This window comes from Phoca vitulina, unplaced genomic scaffold (assembly GCF_004348235.1).
Source record: "Phoca vitulina isolate PV1807 unplaced genomic scaffold, GSC_HSeal_1.0 scaffold4, whole genome shotgun sequence".
In the NCBI taxonomy this organism is placed as follows: domain Eukaryota; kingdom Metazoa; phylum Chordata; class Mammalia; order Carnivora; family Phocidae; genus Phoca; species Phoca vitulina.
In genome coordinates, this window is record NW_022589707.1 from 13,101,716 (window position 1) to 13,121,860 (window position 20,145).

General features: G+C 38.9%; 1 protein-coding gene and 1 pseudogene across 4 annotated transcripts in view; one reads left to right on the top strand and one right to left on the bottom strand.

Moving 5' to 3' along the window:
- Positions 1 to 20,145, top strand: part of CHCHD3 (coiled-coil-helix-coiled-coil-helix domain containing 3) — a 270,756-nt gene that overhangs the window by 126,305 nt on the left and 124,306 nt on the right. The gene's annotated exons all lie outside the window — the stretch shown is intronic.
- Positions 4,620 to 8,543, bottom strand: LOC116630762 (annotated as a pseudogene).

Below are 20,145 nucleotides of genomic sequence, written 5' to 3' on the forward strand. Positions count from 1 at the left end.
TACTTGATTTCAACACATTTCTCCTACATTTGAGTCTTTGAACAGAAAAGTGAAAAACAAGATTATCCTTGAAAAATTCTCTCTCAGCATCTAAGCAGCCGTTTTTTATTACAGAAAATGTCTTCAAAATTTGTTTTGCCATTTTAAAGTTTTAGCTGTGAGAAAGTCAATTGTCAGTTGTGCAGTGCAGGAAGAAAATCTTAAACTAAAAACGACGCCATTTATATGTTATGTTGAGTAGACATGTTATTTGAACATTAGTGGCCGATTTCCCATAGAACATTTTTCTTCTTGAATTTGGTATCGTTGTTGGTCATGTAAGCACAGAAGAGTCTCCACTGTCACCAGTTCATGGCTGGTATGAATGGTTTAAAACTAAAATCACACAGTAAGTGTTCTTCCTTCTACAGGAGCCTCCCTGAAGCTGTCTTATTGATTCTGTTGGAGCTGTCCTTGCTCACTGTCTCTTCCCTCCCCTTCTCTTCCTCCCCCCCCCTTTTTTCCCCTCTTTCCTTCCTTTTTTCCCCCCCTTTCTTCCAAGAGTTTCCCTTAAAAGCACATCCCTTTCACTGTCCTCCAAGGTGATAAATCTTCATCAGTTGAGAATAGATTTGATATTTTGGGAGCGGGCTGAAGTCATTAAAATCAAGGCTATTGGGTGATGGAACTGTAATAACATTTTCAGTTAGAGACAGGGAGTGACTATAAAGTAATGAGACCAGTTTTCTTGAGTTTTTGGAAGGCTGACTAAAAAAGGAAGTTCCAAAATAGAAACTCTCAGTCTGATGTTTATGTTTGTTTAAAAAAACTAGGTTCATTATTTGATAATGACATCACAAAAGTCATGTATTTATTTATTCACTTATTTTTGTATTTTCCCCTACATCTTTTTCCTAATGGCTGTGTTTTGTGGCTGCCTGTGGGATCATTGTCGTATTTTTATTTTATGATGATAGTCCTTTTGGGGTTTTTACTGATGATCTGTATATCATATTTGAAATATAGTAATTAAACTGACACACACAGGAGGAAATCAAACTTTACTCAATGTTTAATTATATAAATTGGGTACCTGATAGATTTTTTCTTTTAGAGTTTAGTACTTGAAAATTGGCAGCCAGGTTTTTGTGCTTATCTTAAACGTAATCATCATGTAGTTCCATATTATCAAATGCAGTGATATTATTATAACACCATCAGATAAATGATACATTTAGTGCACTATCAATTTACTTCGCTTGGACAGTATAACTTTAAGAAATAAATTGAGATAGGGGCACCTGGGTGGCTCAGTCAGTTAAGCATCCAACTCTTGATTTTGTCTCAGGTCATGATCTCAGGGTCGTGATGTTGAGCCCTGCATCAGGCTCCACCTTGAGTGTCCCCCTCTCACTCTGCGCCCCCACCCCTCACACGCGTGGGTGCATGCGCTCTCTCTCTCTCTTCTAAAATAAATAAATGAATGAATGAATGAATGAATAAATAAATTGAGGTGTTCAGCAATTACACTAAACATGTGAGTCTATATCTTCTTAAACATAACACTTAATGGTCTTTATTTAAACTTAAAAATCTGGTTCTCATTTTCATATTTCTTTTGAATTTAAATGGTATCTCAATTTATTAAGGTTGTAATTTTAGAAACTCTTCATTTTCCATTCTTAATGCCATCAGAGGTTTTTTTTGTTGTTGTTCATTTTTCTTTTCTTTCCCTCAACTTCTTGTGTAAAATTTTAAAATAAAGTGAAGATGTTATTGAATTTGCTTTGGAAAGCAGGCAGGAAGGAAAATAAATTAGTACAAAAGCCAAATAGGTGTGCTTAGATATTGAGATAAAGTACCTTTTGTTTTTGGTTATTTGTGCTACATGGTTTGTTTCATTTAATTTTTGATTAATAAAATTATGCCTTCAAATATGAAACTACATAATAAATTTAAGCACTAATTGTAGTGATTAACCATACATATAAGAAAGTTATTTTTTGTCAGCTTGCTTTAAAACATTAATTTTACATAAAAAGCAACAATCTTCATTAGATTTTCTAGTATTTTGACAGAGTGGTCTGTCATGTAAATAAATACTCATTAGCTCATGTCTTGAGAATGAGTAAAAGTTACGCTTGTTTAGCAAAAAGAATGTTGATTCATGTACATTTTTTTTGTAGAAGAGAAACCTGATAAAACAGTGTCTTGGCAAATGTTTTAAGTTGGTATAAAGGTTGTTTTTGGATTTGAACATTAAAAAACAAAGACTATACAACTTAGACATTTCTTCTTATTAAAGACATTATCTGAACAGATTATAATATTAGTTTGTTCATTAATTCACTCATTCATTCATTTGATAAAATATCATATGTGTCAGGCTATATGCTCGGTAATAGAGATGGAAGTTTGTGCTAAAATAGAATCCTATCACTTTAGACCTTAGCTTGATAATATATGAATTTTTACTCTGCCTGAATATTTATAAAATTGAAATATGGGACCAATCATTTTTGGATAGGAATTCCTGGAGTTAACTTTGAATGACCTGTAACAATAAATTTAACATTTGCCATTCCCAATAGAGTGACACCTCACATGACATGGGAGTCCAGTTTCAGCTCAGCTTAGCCTCCCAGCCAAACTGAGGAGGGTCACAAGAAGAGTTCTAAGTGATGTTCCAATCATAAGGGTCTAAATGGACTGATTTTTATTAAAAAAAATTTTTTATTGAGTGCCTACCCTGTTCCAGGCCCTGTTTGGTACTTATTTTTACCAAATTGGGTACATCCCAAAGTATTGAGATACTCTTGAATTTATCATTGTTTTCTTTCCCAAAAAAGGCCAACTAAGGTTTTTAGTTAAATTATTCTCCTATGGTTAACTGAACATATCTTTATCAAGACCAAATATAGTAATCATCAGCATAACTTTTTAATGTTGGATGTAATACCTACTTTTATCCATTTTATAATTCCTAATGGCTGTTTGGACAGTGGGTGCATACAGAGGGTTCTGTTTATCATTTTCCATAAAGTGTTTATGTGACTTTTGTAAGTCTGCCCTCTGAAGATTATGCATCATAGAATCTCCAATGTTCATTAGTACAGTTGTTAATTAGTGTTGCTTGATGTAGATTGTGGTTTCAATCAATTTGATTCAGAAAATCTTATGAGCACTTTTTGTGTGCCTACTGTCAGTGGTCTACATTCTAGTGGATCTTCAATATTTATCTAACTAGCTTAATTTTCTTTTTAGAAGTTCTTTTAAAACAAATTTTATTAATGCAAGTTGAATTTGTCTCAAATACATCAATAAAATTTTTAAAAAAGGAAAAACTTTTAAAAAAATAAAATCTTCTTTAATGCAGAAATACATTGCATTTTTTTTTTTTTTTTTTGCATTATTACTTTTCTGTGGTTATCTTTTCACGGATGTATAGTTTGGATATTTGACCAGTTCCTTATTTTTGGATGTCTGTGTTGTTTCCATTTTTAAAAATTTTATCAACAAAGCTAGGGAGAAGAATATACCTTTGGGCTAAATCTTTGCAGATATCCATGATGTGTTTTCTGTTTTTTTGATAAATTTCTAGAAGCAAATTTGTTGGGTGAAAGGGTATATTGGAATGTTTTTGTTTTCTCTCTTTCTCTCTCTCTCACACACAGCTAATTTGAATTGCCCATTCATAACCTTTTTTCATTTTTCCAGTATTGTTTTGAAATATTTTTTTCAATTTTTAGATAGTCAAATCTGTCCGTCTTTTTATAGGAAGTATATGATTAGAACGGTGTGTCCATCCGTAAGATTTAATTAGTTTTATTTCTACTTTTATGCTTTCAATTTTTTACAATGAAATTTTAATTCACTCTTATATTTATTTTGGAATATGGTATCACATGAAGTTTTTCTAGACAGTTTTGCCAGTATAATTTTTAAAATAAATAATGTATCCATTCTCCTTAGAGATATCTTAGTTATTTTATACCAATTTCTAATGTAGAATGAAGACTATTTCTGGTCTTGAATTCTGTTCATTTGCTATATTTGCCAATTCTTGAACCAATACCACATTATTTATATTACTGTAGATTTACACCTTAAAAAATTTTTATCAAGGCAGTTCCCTAGTCATGACTGTTAATTTTTAAAATTTCTTTACTGATATGATTCATCTATTCTTCACGATGAACATTAGTCTGTTTTTATTAAGTATTTTCATAATAATCAAGACCCTTGGTTATTCTTTGTGCATTGAAATACCTTTATGCAGTATTTGGAATGTATATGTAAATAGAAATTTTTGTGCTCCTAATGTGACTTTAAATACCTGGTAGTTTATTCTTTAAAGGATCTATTCACATTTATTCCTTATCCTTTCTCTTTTCTTCTCTCATTGTTTGCCAGAGTCTCTTCTCTCTTTTTGCCACTAAACCGTTTTTTTGTTTTTTTGTTTTTTTAATTTTATTTATTTATTTGACAGAGAGAGACACAGCAAGAGGGAACACAAGCAGGGGGAGTGGGAGAGGGAGAAGCAGGCCTCCCGCCGAGCAGGGAGCCCGATGCGGGGCTCGATCCCAGGACCCTGGGATCATGACCTGAGTCGAAGGCAGACCCTTAACGAATGAGCCACCCAGGCGCCCCGCCACTAAACCGTTTATTACTCTTGCATGGCTGGATGTTTTGTGACTCTTACAGCCAATCAGATGCCTTCATTGTGGATTTTGCTATAACATCAGTTTGTTATTTATTGAAGTTCACCTGTGAACTTCATTTAGCTCATTCTTCCTGTTTTCCTGAACAAAGAGAAGTACTTGTTTGCTTTTTCAGAGGACATTTGTGTGAGATATTTTTCTTTCTTCATGTTTTATGATGTTGTCATACAGCACTTTCAAGTCTGTAATACCAATCTAGATCCCATCATGTCATTTTTAGCTCTTCATTTTACTTCATATAGATATCTTCTTTTAATATTAAAAATACACAGGAGAAACTGTCTGAAAATTCTTCTGATGTATAAAGCCATAGCATTCAATGATGTGAAATTACAGTGGGTTCTTTAGTATCTTCAGAGAATCGCAATTATTAGCACTGAGAGTGATTTTCTTTCTTAACTTGTAGTTGTTAGAGAACAATTTAGAAAATTGATGCTCCTGTCAAAAGTCTGGGTGAGTAGGATGCAGGCTTAGTCTGGATATGGCAACAGTAAGAACCCCACAACTTTTACTAACTGTGAAAAAGAGAGTCTGTTTTATACTCCATTAAACTGTTATACATCATAAATAATTTATTTCAACCCCTATTCTCACTATATCAAGGATGATAAACTAGTCACTGTAAAGATTTTTTTTTTTTTGAATGAATGTAATAGTGTTCTCCTCTTCTCCTGCCTTGTGGGACTTTGTGCATTCCCCTCATTAGAAAGAAGTTTGTGCCTCCTGGATGGTCCCTGTCAACAAATACAGGCCTAGAATTGTTATGGGGACCCTGAGAGGACACTTAATGGAAGTCAGGACTCAGGGTAATTTCCTCCCTAGCTCTCCTGCTCATTAAATATATGATTTGGGCCATGATCCCGTCTTTCTGAATCTGTTTCCTCATCTTTCAAATGACCGTGGGTTCTTCAGAGTTTTGTTCTGGAAATTCAGAGAGATGAGATGTATGAAGGTGCTTTGTGAACCATCATCACTGTACTGCTATTACATTCCTGTAGGTGACTGCTCCTGTCCTTGTGTTTGGCTAGGTTAACAAGGATTGGGAGGTCTGCATACAGATCCCACTGTTGTCCATGGGAAGCCAGGCGCTAGGGTTCTCCCACCCTGTCCTGTGCTTTTTGTAAACATCTCCTGCCTCCCTGACTACATTCCTGCCTGTCTGACCACCCATCTATCCCAGCAATTTGCTGGAAAAGCAGGGGAGATGATGATGTTAAGCAGAACAGGATTTAGTTGCTGATTTTTGTGGTCTCCAGCCAGGTAGAGAACCCAGCAGCCCCAGGAAGTGGGTGACTGGCTGGTGAAGGTGGAAGTTTGAGAGTTATAGTTTGTTAAGGAGGATAAAAAGATAGAAAATAAGGAGGCTATGGTTTAAGAGATGGAATCTCAAGTCACGAATCTGTGTAGGGGAGCAGAGCCTGCAGGAAGAACTGTAGTCTGGGAGTGGCTTGCGGATGGTCTCAGAGGGGATGTTTTGAAGAGGACAAGGAAGAGCATTGTTGAGAGCTGAAGTGTGGTTATGCTGAGCAGCAGGGAGAGTTTTAGGGAGCATAGCTGAGGATGGCCTTGGGGGGTGACGCATCGATGTGGCTGCCTGGGCAGTAACTGCAGCTAGAGCCCCGCCATAAAGTCGTAAGAAATCTAGTGCCTTCTTTTAACTACCGTCTTCAAGGATGACTATGAACCTAAGACTGTTGTTGTTAAGTAGTGACATCGGCTACCGCTTCTTATGTTGGATATAGTCACAAATTTGTGGACAGAATTCAATGAATTGCTATCCTACCATAATCAGTTTCGTTCATTTGAACACACAGATCATAATGCCTTTAGCAGGAGGAATCATGAAAGAATGGATGAAAGAAAATAGGCGTGCCTAAAAATAAGGCACCTGTGTGATTGGGAAACATCAGCTTTAAATTATTCTGAGAGGATGTTGGCCATTGAGAAATTGGCTTCTTTGGTTGTGCTGGGACTTGGATCTTGGATGTGGAATCTGGGGTCTAAGAGTTCCCCTGCTATCTTCTCCTAAAAATGGAAACCGACAGGGTAAATGCAACAATACCTTTCTCTTTCCATTTCTGAGTGCTAATAAGAATAATAAAACCATGTGCTGTTTTCCTTATTCCCCTGGTCCTAGCCTTACTGATGCTTATTCAATATATTTCTTTTTTTGCCTAAATTGTTTATTGGGTAAGAGTTTTACAAACATTAGTCTTATTAGCAGTGATGGTGGAGCTGGAGAGTATTGCATCTTCTCCCTGCCGCGTGGCGAGAACCACCAGTAATGTCGTGGAACTCGTGAACCTTCCCAAGGCCCCAGCTCTTGTGGCCTGCACGTGTCAGCTCTCACATCTCCCTGGGCTGGTGGACTGGTTTGGTGATCCACTGGGTGTCAAGATTTCTTCTGATAGCTTTATGGGATTGGATCAATGAGGGTAACCTCAAAGAATTTGTATGTGGAATCTTTGCCAACCCAGGAAGAATTCAAGACTCTCAGAGGCCCATGATGGCATCCAGCTCGCTGCTCTGCAACCAGGTGAAGGCTTCGGGCAGACTTCAGCTGGTTAACCCCATGATTGACAGGCTTGCCGTAGGTCGCACCCTCAGGAATCGGGCGTTTGTGGCCGCCACGCTGCACATGAATCTGATATATGACATAACCCTGCGTGGTCTTGTCCTCCAGTCTGTGTGCTTTGTCGGGCCGGGTTTGGGAGGGGCTGGGCTTTGGAGTGCAAACAGCTGTCAGTACCGCCCACAGTGCACCCCGAGAAGAAACGCATTACATCGGGCTGCTTCTTCCTCCACAGCTCCTGCATGTACTTCCAAGTGCCCATCTTGGCTTCCCTGTGAGCGGATGGCTGCTGCCCGACAGAGAGGCTTGACTATATTTCTTAACACGTTTAGTTATTTCCCCCACCAGTCCATGGAAGATGCCACAGACTCCAAGACTGGAGTGAATCATGGAGTCCGTAAATTAGAAGCCATCATAGTGATCCTGGGAGAAATGACTGCTAAAAACCTGACGTCGAAGGAAGAGACAAAATGTAAAAAGTAGGAACTGTATTACTTTGGTGATGAATATTCCTAATGATGGCCTTGATTCATCCATAAAACAAAACAAAAAATTCAGAAGCACTTTACTACTTTCTGTCCCATTGTCTGTAAAGAGACAGGGAGATGTAAGACTCTGAGGAAAGATTTCTTTTACAGATGGCCACAGATTTAATCAGGGATTGAGGATGCATGAAGATAGAAGCCTCAGTTATATAGAAAATGCACTTACACGGTGCACTTTATTTCCCAGGGACGCCAGATAATTGAGTTATACCTGAAATCCCGAACTGCCTGAATAACACACAGGCACGCACACATCCAGCTTCTGTGTGCCAAGAGGTGTTAAATGCCTTGAAAACTGTAATTAAATAGCTGACATTGTGCTGCAAAACCACCATAAGCATCGCCTCGTGCGGTTTTTCAGCATTACGTGCTAACATTTAATCCCAGTAGCTGTGACTAATCTAGTCACTTTTTGTAACACATTCAAATTAAGAGGTGTGTGTTCTTGTTCATGTACTTTCTCATTAGCACTAATAATGCTAATGGGAGTGACAAATGTAGTATGTTTTTGCCTCCTATCACTCACACCTTTTAGATAGCTAGCTCCTTAGAGGAGGTGATTTCCCATGTGATACATTTATGGAGCTGTGTGTTTAATAGTTTTCCTCAAAAGAGAATATGTCCATAGGGACTATTTATTAGTGGATGGGCTCTGGGGAAAAGAAATTTGAATTAATCAATTTGAATCACAGAAGAAATTATGATGAATTAATATAAATGGGAATACCGCATACTCATTTGTTCCTATACGTCTTTCAGGCTTTTTTTTTTTTTTTTTAATTTATATGAGATTTCAAGAGTTTTTTCCGCAGACTCTTGACTTTGATGCTTGAGTATACCCTCTTCATTCCTCCTCTGCAAATCTTCCTATTTGTTCAAAGGACTCTTTAATGTTTGAGTGACTGACAGTTTTCAGTTATTTGAAACCATGTAGAGCCATCTTCTTCTTATGAGTACTCATCTCATTAAGGGCTGGTATGTTTGGTTATTATATTCCCTCCACCATCGTAGCAAATACTTGGTTTCTTTTATGAGAGATCCTGAATGGATCTGCCCAGGGATAGCCTGCTGTTACCCGACTTGTCGCAGTTCCCTACAAACCCCAACTCTCACGCACTCAAAGTCCACTGCACCCCATGCCTTGTGGGACCAGTGGCTGTGTGGTCCTCACAGCTCCAGCTGCTCTTTGGGACACTCTTGCCTTCTTCTTCCCCAGGCTCAGAGATCTAAACTTTCTGCCTGGAGAGCCTTCTCCTTTCCTAGTCCTTTGCTGATGGTGGGGGACTCATGGGAGGTACATGTGTGAGAAGCTGGTGGAGGAGCCCTGCTGCTCTGGACTGTGGCCTGTGGGGACAGCTTTCTGGCATTCCTATTTCCATTCGACATGCATGTTTCCTTAGAGGTGATGGTATAAAGAGTGGTTAGGTTACCCAGGATCACAAAATGTTTATGTTAACATAGTGCAAAAATATTACAGACTAAATAAGGACTTGTCCAGGCTGGTTTGGGACTGAATGCATTGATCTCTGCAAACCAAATTCCAAATGACCTTTTGGAATAGCCCATTTCCAAATTGTGTACAGTCTATAGTCTATATTTCTGTCTCTTCTTGACGGGTTACTCAGATTGTTTACTCAGGCTCTGGAAATAGATGTGCCAAGTCTGCAATGTAGCACAGAGGAAAGAGTGTGAATCCCTGCTGTTACTAGCTTAATGTCCTTGGGCAAGTCATGTAATGTCCGTGAGCCTCAGTATTTCCATCTGTTAGATGTAGACGATTAATAGCCACAAATACCTACTTCACAGAATGATCAGGAACATCATCGGAGATAATGTACATAAAAGTGCCTTGTAAGTTGTAAGGTAGGGTTGTAAACCAGAGACACAATTACTTAATATTTAACAGTTGGATAGAGAAGAGCTGTGTTGGCAGGTCCCTAAAATACTATACGTTTTCTTAAATTGTTGAAGGTATTTGCTAGGATTATTTTTTTTCCTACCATCTTATAACACCACTGATGTATTGTTTTTAAGTAATACAGATTTTTAATGAATTAATTTTCTTAATGGCAGTATGCTTTGTAAGTAAAACACTTTACAGTAATAAGGTCCTTTGAAAAGGCAATGTCCTTTAACTGATTAAAGATCAGCCAGTCTCTTTATGTAGCACAGTGCAGAAATACTAGCCACCAGATTAAATCTTAACCAGTAACAATGTTTCACTAATTACAAGAGCTGCTTTATAAATTGGGTAAATAGCTGTTTGTAAACATTGGATTATATTAACTAATGGAGCTGATTGCCAGCCACAGAATAAGCATAAGGTTTGCTAAAAGCTTTCATCAGTGGCTTGAAGTAGGTAGGCACTGCTGCCTAATATCTCAGTTAGTGTGGAAAGGCAGGTAATGACATTATGAATACATTTATAATGCAGGCCAATTTCTTCTAAAATGCATGTAAGTATTATTACTTTACTAGAAGTCTGTGAAATATGATTTATTTAATGGATTTTCAGCCCCCATAATATTAAGATATAATTGAGATGTGGAGTAAAAAAAAAATTGCATGCAGTCGGTATGGTACATGAATCATAGACTAAATTGCTTGTAATTTTAAAGGCACTTAGAAAAATTGTGAAATTTATATAATGCATCCTTATGTTTGGAAAAGGTTATAAGAACAATAGTCTGGTTATTTTAGTATTTCAGTCCTAAAAATAGGACTTTTGAAATATTATTAAACCTAAGATAGCCATATGTGTGAGCAGATCCAAAACTTTTTATGTCCAGTTCTCATTAAATAATTTCTGTGAATTTTTCCTTTAAACCTCTCATGTTTAGCGAAGTAGTTGAGCAGCATCTAATTTCTATAAAGGCCATAATCTAGTTTTTATAAACTATACAACTGGATGAATGACAACATAAACGTTGCCAGCGTGTTTAGAAGGGAATCAGTTAAATGGTACTTGGAATTTTGATGATTATTGCTTTGAAAAGACTGAAAATCACAGGTCTTGGCTTTATAGTTTAATTACTTGCTTAACAATTGCTAGTGATTCACTAAATCACAAGGCTTCCAAACAAATAACATCAGTAACTGCTGCCATGCCTGAGCAACTCCAGTTTTCTTGACAATGGCTACCAAACGGTGTTTAGCCCAATATAAACTGTTTAACAGCAAGCAATAGGAGTTTCGAGTGTACCGTTGATGAGATGCCAGCAAAGTGAGCGCTTTACCAGTGGTGATACTTGTGTCGAGAGTAACTTCAGCGTGTTTCATCAGGATCAGTTAGAGAAGCAAATACAGTAATTATCCACATCCCTTTTTGATATTAGATTTAATAATAACAAGCACCGTCCAGCTTTCCGGGGCTTCTAATTAATAATTGGTTCTTAAGAGCACAGGATGCGGCTCCTCACAGTTTGAACAAGACTGGGAAACAGGGCAAGCTTAAGGTCCTTCGTACTTTTGTGGGCCAGGGTCAGAACTCCTGGTGGCAGTTTAAAAGAAGAGCAAGATTCAGGTGTCCTGGTGGGAGAATTTCATTTGTGCCTTTATTGACCTGTGCTGTCTTTCTTCACTGTGTCTTAACTTCGTGGCATTTCTGTGAGTTCATGACTCTTCCATCTTGCTCTTTTGCAATGGCAAGCTCTTTATTCCAAATAGGTTCTTCCAGAATTAGATGAGTTCCTCCGTTTTTACTTAGGTAGCAGTCACAGTCTTGCTCACATGAGTTACCTTAACCCCTGTTCTTTAGTATTTTACCTCTGAAATAATGTAAAAGAAACATAGCAGACTTGCACTTAAGCAGTGATAGTAATGCATAATATTTTATCAAGCACTTGCTTATGCCAGGCTCTGTGCCAAGAACTCTACATATATCTTATTTGATTGTTATAGCATGAGGTAGTAGTATTACTATTCCTATTATTGGAATTACTGAGACTTAGAGAAGTTAAGTGATTTACCCTTCACCACTAGGCAGTCACTTTGGCTCCAGACCCATGCTTTGAGCTACTCTGCCATACCATCTCTAGTATAAAGGTGCCCTCTTAGTTTGTGAACATTACTTATTTAGTTGTGACACTGTATGAAATGTGGTCCTCCTTGGTGTAGATGGGTATTTAAAAATTTTTTAAATCGTGACCTACAATAATACATTTTAAATTATGATGCAGTGCACACAGATATATTAATAAACATAAGAAATAATACTACATTCTACTTTCTGCCTTCATATTTTCTATTTTATTCTGTTTCCATTTTAAAAAACTGCGGGTTGTAACCCCCTAAAACGATTTCACAGTCCACTAATAGGTAGCAACCTACAGTTTGAAAATCATTGAGAATCAGTGCTGGCCTTGTGGGGTCCATGCTAGTCAGTGAAATCTGTGTTTTACACTTGCTTATATGCTGCCTCAGGTACTTGCACTTCTAATTTTGTTAGTTTTCTAATTTTGTGAGATAGTTTTGCTAGTAGGCATTTGTGAATGATTGAATTCTGAGGATGGATGAATACCTTTCCTGAGGCTCAGAGTTTCTCCTTTGCCATTTCATCGTGGTCCTTTGGGGGGGGGGGGGTCTCGTGGAGTTAAGATTCAGGGTTATACTCCGGTTATACTTTCCAGAGGCTGCTTCCCTTTCTTTCTGAAGTTCATTATGGCAATTGAAGGAAACCAAAGTAAAAAATATGGTCTCTCTCCAGTTATACCTCTTCCATTTTTGTCTTCTCTTGTGCTGGACACAGTATACCCAGTGTGTTTTAAATAGAATTGAGAAGAGGGGCGCCTGGGTGGCTCAGTTGGTTGAGTGGGTGGCTCTTGATTTTGTCTCGGGTCATGATCTCAGGGTGCTGGGATTGAGCCCCGGGTTGGGCTCTGTGCTCAGCAGGGAGTCTGCTTGAGATTCTCTCTCCCTCTCTCTTTACCCCGCCCCCGCTTATGCTCTCTCTTTCAAGTAAATGAATCTTTAAAAAAAATTAGAATTGAGAAGATGCAGGATAGTCTCTTGTCTTTATCATCTTGCACCCTTTGCCAGGCATACCTACCTAAGTATTGGCCAGAAGGCAAGACTGAGGTTGTTGCCCCACTTACTTGTCTTTGCCTGGAATGAACTAGTAGCACAGACTGGGGTAACCAAACACCAGCATGACATGCGCTGCCCACATCCTCTCATCCAGTCCCTCCTTGAGCCAGCAAATTTAGGTTCCCACGCCGTACTGGAAAGCTCTAGGGCTACAGTGGGAAGCTGTACACACATGCTTTCGCTTTGAGTATCCATTCTAGTGGGAAGACAGTTAACAAATGCCGTAAATATTTGAGGAGCAGTAATATGGAGTTAGATGGCTGTAGTATTTCTCCACTTATCTGGGCCCCATTTTTAGGGTTGTTAGTTTTTCCAGTACCTACAGATCCTCCACAGCGACCCAGAATGTGTAAGCCAGAGGCCACCATGGGATTTTCATTTGTGAGAGGCCTATAACTCAAGGGGAGACAGTTCCCAAGAATAGGGCCAGTGCAGTCCATGAAACAGCAGCATTGATATCACTTGGAAACTTGTTAAAAGTGCAGACTCTCTGACCCAGCTTGGACCTACTGAGGCAGAATCTGCATTTTAACAAGATCCCCAGGTGAATATGCACATTAAAGTTTGAGAAGTACTGCTAGAGTGTAGTGGTTGTCTGCTTGGCTACTCTAGAGAAATAGAGTTGGACATGATAAGTAACTCCCAGCAAAATGACATTTTGTCAAACCTTGAAGCATCTACTAGGGTGGAAATTGTCAGATGCTGCCACTTTACTCACTTCTGCTACTCCCAGCAAGACTGAGCAATGTACCCTCTCCTGCCCTTTTGATACCTCCCTCCCCACAACCGGAATGGAGCATCTGAAGTTAGTCCTCACCCAGCATTAGTTAGAAATCCCCCTGGTGTGTGGCAGTTCTATACGTATATCACCAGCACCTGGCCTCATTTGTCTCTTTGCACCTACTTTTTGGGTGAGAGCCCTTTTGCCTGTGGCCCCCTTGCCCACAGACTCCCCTAGCCATGTCCAAGCCTGTGTGTGTAATAAACCTTTGAAATACTTGGGATCATTGGCTTAGCTTTGCTGTATTTTGGTGTTTTGAGCTCTGGTATCTTTTGAGGGAAGGACCAGCAGACCCAGATATGGACCAAGTCAGACTGGGGCTTAAAAAAAAAAAAGTAATCTTGATTCTCAGATATCACTCTAAACCAATGAGATCAACATTTCTGCAGGGTAGGACCTAGGATGCAGCATTTTTCAAAGCTTCCAGGTGATTCCAATTGGCAGCCAAGGTTGATAGCCTCCTCTCTAGAGGAAAAATATCTTTTACGTTTTTAGGGCCCTAAAACAATTTAGAAGCTACTTATGATAAATTCTGACTGATGCTTTCCATGTCCATCATTGAAATACACCCTCCTCTGCAGATATGTATGTGGAAAGCAGGCTGAGTGTACACCATTAGAATTGCTTGGTTTCATTCTTAAAAAATTGATAGCAGCAGAACAGAGAGCCACCAGAGTTGAATTTGAGTCACCACAATGAGCCTGACATCAGATCCTGTGGAAAATAAGTTGTAACAACCTGTGACTCAGTTGATAAATGAATAATAGCACTTTTGCATTTGAAAAATAACAGTTCCTTTTAATGGGTAGGAAATTTTTGTCTATCATTTTCATCTGACTCAGGCCAGAATCTGCTTCACATTTGTGAAAGTGATCCAGACCTAGGTTTTTATCTGATTCTGAAAATGACAGCTATAGTCCCAAACTTCCATACTCTGGAAGGTTTTCCTGCCAGCCTTGCTTTTGCCTTTTGCTTTTTCAGATGACACAGAGCAGAAAGGATCAGTTGGGAGTCCCTCAAAGCCAGAAGATTAAATGGAATTAAGAGAAGGTATTCTGAGGCAGGAAACAGTGACTAGATGAAAGGACTCAAGGGGGAAGATTTTGAGGTCCTTAGATTTTATGACGTTTTGGTAAGCCAGGGCTATAAGCTGTGGCTTAGAAGAGAACTTAGGTGGAAAAATTGAAAGGAGGTCCTTAAAATTTTGTAGGATGTAAAAAAGAGAAATTTTAGCAGAAAAGGTTTATGTGCCAATAATGAGCCTGATCTGAAATATTGTCCTTACAGACACTTTGATATGTGTCTATCAGTGGTCTGTCTTTGACGTTCAGACCCTGCATGAGCTGGCTTAACTTGTGAATCCTGACTAAAAGGGAACAGTTGGAGATGGCAGGTTCAGTGCTCACGTGCCACAGCGATGGGCTCCCAAGTTGTGCTGGCCGATAAGCAGCTCCCTCCAGGATGGAGACCAAGGGAGGCGCCTTGCTTTTGCTTTGTCTTAGTGCCTGCGTGTCTTTGACAAGTGAACAATAAAATGTACTGTTTGATTTCAGACTGTCTTGCTTCTTTTCTCTGTCCCTCCCGCAATCTTTCTTTTTCATGTCACATTGCACGAGGTGCTTTTCACCTCTCTTTCCTGACCCTGGGTTCCAGTGTTCATTGGTCGCTCTCACCCAGGATGTGCTCTAATTGGCAAAACTGTAACCTGGTAGCAGCAGTTCGCTATTTCAGTTTCCTAATTGGTGTCAGGGTCTGCTGGTGGAGCCCAGCCATGTTGGATTGATTGATAGATCGGCTGCTGTGACCGCCACGCTTCCGTCTGACCACCAAGTTTATTGCTTTTTGAAACCAAAAATTAAAATGTTAAATATATCCTACAGTGTTCATAGTGGGTCTGAAATGAAATCAGCTATTCATCATTAAGGAATACTTTCAATGTTACCTGAAGGTCCCTTGGGTTTGCAACTCGAAATTTTGTTCTATTTCTAACTCACAGCTGGCTGTTTTCTTGCTTTCATAATGCAGTGTAAAGCTGCGTTATATTTCACACAGCCTGCTGCACAGTGGGTTTCTTCTTTTCAGAAGTAACGTAGACATGGTGTTAAATGTGTGTGTGTTGGGGGTTGGGTGGCTGGCATTGAAGATACCCTTCTTATAGAACTTGAAATTTCTAAGCTCATTTACATTGGTCAGTGAGAATGTAGGTTGTTAACTGAATCCTAAGAAAAAATGATACAAATTCTTTTTCAAAAGCTATTTCACATAATTGACATTTATGTCGAAAGTATAACTGAGCAGTTAGGCATATGAGTGTAATATAATGACTGTTTACCCAAATTAATGTCTGAAGTTACAGAAGGCTACAAAATACTGCATTTTAAAATCGAGTTTTAATACTTTGATTAGCATATTACATTCCAGTATAATAAAACAATTTAATAATCTTAAAGAGATCAAGTATTACTAGTGAGCAAACCTCTTTGATGTTTTTGTCTCATCCAGTTTCTGTAGCCAGTATTAATCATTTATAGCAGCATTGCTTTTGTAGAAAGAGTCCATCTTTATCAACACACATTGTGTTTTAAAACATTCTAGTATTTTATTTGTTTGCATTATACTGGTTTTCCAAAGAACTTTCCTGTATATTCTTTCTCTTGTTCCTTTGAATATCCTCAAATTAAGGAGTTATTATTTTACATTTTATTGAGGAGGGGACTGAGAAGCAAAAGTTAAGTGACTTGATGGAAATCCCTACTACCATATAAGTGATTAAGTTGTAGCTTAAACCAGCTCTTGTGACTCCATGTCTAGTGTTTTCCCACATTAATATACTGCTCTCTATGTGCTGAGTGTACCATTAGTGCTCTGGGCATACAAAGATGACTCGCACTCTCTTAACCTAAAATTCTAGTTCAGAGGATTGACGTATGCACAGGTAGAAACACAGAGTGCTAAAGGGCTGAGGGGGTATTCAGGCTCTAGAGATAGGGTTGGGCGATAGGGATGAAAGAGGAGAGAGCCTGCCACGATTTCTTAGATTTCTTGGAACTTTAAGAAGTAGGGGCTTACGGATTTGAAAGGTTCTTGGCATCCAAACTGAGAGGACAGCTGGAACAAGAAGATCCAGAGATGGGAGAACCCATAAGTTCTGTTTCTGGATGTTGAATATATGAATGTCGTTAGAACGTAGGAGGACTGTTAATGGTTGACAGGTTGGAAGGCACAGAGCAGCCAAATGGCCAGTCTTGTGGCCATGTTGAGGATAGATTAAAGGAGAGAAAAAAGGGTGAAAATCTTTTAGGATAGGAATGTGGGGCAGCCTTCCCAGCAAGGCAAAGCAATTTCTTTCTTTCTTTCTTTCTTTTTTTTTAAAGATTTTTTTTTTAATTTTTTAACAGAGAGAGAGAGACAGCAAGAGAGGGAACACAAGCAGGGAGAGTGGGAGAGGGAGAAGCAGGCTTCCTGCCGAGCAGGGAGCCCGATGTGGAACTAGATCCCAGGACCCCGGGATCATGACCTGAGCTGAAGGCAGATGCTTAATGACTGAGCCACCCAGGCACCCCAAGGCAAAGCAATTTCAATTAGAAGACTGTACATTGGAATTCAAAGGGGGAGATTATCTATGGTAGACATTGCTGAGTTTAGAAGTGGGAGATTCGAAAGAAGTGAGTTACGCCATACCGAAAAGATTACTCCGACTTCAAAGACTGGCAGGAATCACAAGTCAGTTTAAGATTTCTGTCACTTTGATTTATTACTGAACCAGCAAATGAGCAATTCTAAGGCCATCCGATGAGGTAAGGACCCAAGTAACTGGGTGGCGAAGCTTTCTCTTACCTTCTTAGTTCCTCAGAGCAGACCTAAAGTACTTTGGTCCTTAGATCAGTTGTGGAGGAAATACTCTGTCATGTTAGTGGTGTTCAGAACCATAGATTCTCTGACTTTATATATGAAGCTGAGGAAGGCACTCTCCCAACCCTTAAGCATCTACCTGTCACCATAAGAGGAAAGCCTTCCTGTGCCTATTCCTGTGTTCTGTTTCTTGCTGTCTAATTGGATGGTGACAGCTTTAAAATAAGGTTAATGACCAGTTATGTTTGAGGTTGCTGTGTTTGAAGTACCTCCAAGACATCCATGTAGATATGTTCATTAAATAAATTGGAGCCAGTTCTGGAACTGGGGAGGGTGGCCAGGGTTGGAGAGAGGTAGAGATCGGGGAATGGTGAGATCTCCAAAGAAGAGAATGTGGACAGAAGACAAAAAAGGGCAAAGGCAGCATTGGCAAATACCCACCTTTAATCAGCAGGTGGAGGAAGAGTTGTGGAAAAGGTTACATAGCAGCCATCTGCAAGGAGAGAATGGAGGAGTGTTGGCAGTGAGGAGAAGAGAGAGCTTCAGGAAGTGGCTCCCAGAGAGGGCCAGCAGGATGAGCACTGATCAGAGGCCATTGACTTAGGCAGTTATTGATCAGTGGTTACCTTGCCTCATAATGTGCGTAATCAAGCGGTGGAATCAGAACCAGCTTTCAGATGGTTAAAGAAGGGAAAAGGGGAAAAAGCTGAGGCAGTCATTATTCTGTCAGGACTTTACCTGTGAAAGAATTGTGGCAAAGAATATATACCTTGATGAAGCAGCAGTGTTTTGGGAGGTTTTCCTTATTTTTTCTTTCTTCATTTTTACCCCTTCTTTTAAAAAATTTTCTTCATTGTTTTTAGCTCATTTTTTAATTCAAGTATAATTAACATACAGTGTTATAGTAGTTTCAGGTGTACAATATAGTGATTGAACAGTTCTGTATATTGCTCAGCGCTCATCAGGGTAAGTGTACTCTATATCCCCTTTCTCTATTTCACTCATCTCCCCTCCCACCTCCCCTCTGACAACCACCAGTTTGTTCTCTATAGTTAAGAGTCTGTTTTTTGGTTTGTCTCTTTTTTCCTTTGTTCATTTGTTTTGTTTTTAAATTCCATGTGTGAGTGAAATCATATGGTATTTGTCTTTCTCTGATTGACTCATTTTACTTGGTATTATACCCTCTAAATCCATCCATGTTGTTGCAAATGGCAAAATTTCATTCTTTTTATGGCTGAGTAATATTCCATATTGTGTGTGTGTGTGTGTGTGTGTGTGTGTGTGTGTGTACATACCACATCTTCTCTATCCATTCGTCTGTGGAAGGACACTTGGGCTGCTTGCATATCATTGCTATTGCACATAATGCTGCAATAAAATAGAGGTGCATATATCTCTTTGAATTAGTATTTTCGTTTTCTTTGGGTAAATAGCAGCATTACTGGATCATATGGTAGTTCTCTTTTTAATTTTTTCAGGAATCTCCATATTGTTTTCCACAGTGGCTGTACCAGTTTTCTTTAAAAAGATTAATATGTTTGAGAGTTAAGGGAAGGAATCCAATGGCAAGAGAAAGATCAAAAATGTAAGAAAGGTGGTAATAAATTGATAGAACACAATCTCAGAGAGTTTTGGGAGGGAATATATCCAAGTTTAGAGATGAGGATCTTTGAAAAGGGAAGAGAAATCCTCTTCAGAAGATCATGTGAGGAAATTTAAGTTGGAGGGAGAGAAGTTTGCAACTGAATGGCCTCCATTATCTCAGTTACAGGATTTACCGAGATTCTGCATTCTACTGTGTGAATGCCAAGTCAATTTATTCTTTAGGGCAGGAGTCTGATGTGAACACAGTCAGGTGAGACTCAATGGAATTCCCAGTCCAGTGTCCTGAGCAGGTGCATCTTCATTGCTAATCAGATGTTGATGCCTCTTACCTGACTTACTTGCCCCTTCCTGACATAGCGTCCCAACTTCAGCTTTCGGTCAGGTCTCCTGGACTTCTTTTAGTTTTTACCCTTTATCCTTGATTTCATTCTCTTCATGTTACAGGTCTTCCTTCTTGCCTGGGTCTGCCCTCCTCCATTAACAGGATACCTTTCTAGTCAGGCCTCCCCCTAAAGACCCTAGCCTAGTCTTTCTGTGGGACTCTTCTGGAAGTTCTGTGCTTCCAAGAGAGAAAGAGGCTGAAATTGCTTAACCTGTATCAATCAATAGATTTATTATATGAATACTTAAATATGTTAGAAGATATGGATATCCTTGACTTCAGGGGTAGTGTAAGATACTTCTTGGGAAAGATGGGACCTTTTAAAAAAGTTAGAATGAAGTCTTAAAGGTATCTGACAGATTTGTTTTCTATCAGACTAGTTTTTTCTTGCTGAAACATACCTTTGAGTCTTATTTAGGGTTGAGTTCTTCCAATGCTTCTGAAATCTGTTCTGACTTTCCGGCATTGGAAATCGACATCCAATTCCAAGAAGAGCCTTATATTAAAGATTGTCAATTTTAAACAACTTAATAGATACATAAGTAATAGAGCTATTCTAACAGTGTCTTTCATTTTTTGAAAAATAGCACTTGTTTTAGAAATTCGAGCTGTTTTAAACCAGT